Genomic DNA, 944 nt, shown 5'->3' with positions numbered 1-944 from the left:
AACCACAAGACTGCCCAAGAAGGTGCCTGTCTTAGAAATAACTTTCCGCAGTGCACTTCAGAAAGACTCAGTTCTCTGCCTTTTTCTAGCGTCACATGTTTTTGATTGGCTGAAAAATACTGTGACTGGTGACTAGTAAGAAGATGTCTTAAGTCACTGGTCTTTGTCCCCTATTCTAAGGTGGTTAACCGGTTGCAAAATTTTGTTATATTTGGCACCCCAAACTGTGTTATCTGTCGCTTTCTCTATGAGCGATGACTGATGAGAGTGGTATGAAGATGGTATCTGTTCTTTCGGACATGTCCAAAAGTACAGATACCATCTTCATATAGGTAAGGCTAATCGACCATCGACCTTACGAGACTCGGTAAGGTTGTCTGCCGCGAGTAATGGGGCACTACAAATGTAGTGTGTGGACATTAAGTTGGGAATGTCGGTCTTACGGGGAGAGTGCAAGGAATAAATACCTGCAGTCGCACTCTCCTCTGTGCCCTCGGTGGCTCAGATGGATAGAGCGTCTGCTATGTAAGCAGGAGATCCCAGGTTCGAGTCCCGGCTGGGGCACACAATTTCAACTGTCCCCCGTTGATGTATTTTAACGCCTGTCGACAGCTTTGGGTCTTGATTTAGTTATCATTTAATCTGAGTGGACCTCCGTAAACACTGCTGTATTTCACATTCCTAAATTACTTAAGTTAACCACCGGTATCCGCTTTCATATTTCGTTAAAGATTCTGACTTGCGTGACCTTAGTGCGTTGGTGGCACCTCAAGGTTTTCAAAAGAGTTCTAAACTTCTCTGTTGCCATCCCACTTTCTAAGATGTTATCTTAGCAGTACTCTTATTTTGTCGTGTTCTGACTGCCTACAGTTCTGTCCACAGTAGCTAGTCTTCCGGGACTCTGCCGCAACGGCACGGAACTCCAGACCACACACTACTCACTC

At 45.2% G+C, this 944-nt stretch overlaps 1 non-coding gene across 1 annotated transcript; it reads left to right on the top strand.

The window, feature by feature from the left end:
* The first annotated feature begins 489 nt into the window (after positions 1-489).
* Trnat-ugu (transfer RNA threonine (anticodon UGU)) lies at positions 490-564 on the top strand. Its single transcript has one exon. It is a non-coding gene; the product is annotated as a tRNA-Thr (tRNA).
* The last annotated feature ends 380 nt before the right edge of the window (positions 565-944 follow it).

The sequence above is a fragment of the Schistocerca cancellata genome, chromosome 2 (genome assembly GCF_023864275.1).
Source record: "Schistocerca cancellata isolate TAMUIC-IGC-003103 chromosome 2, iqSchCanc2.1, whole genome shotgun sequence".
Lineage (NCBI taxonomy): Eukaryota > Metazoa > Arthropoda > Insecta > Orthoptera > Acrididae > Schistocerca > Schistocerca cancellata.
This window is presented reverse-complemented; position numbering and strand designations above follow the sequence as displayed.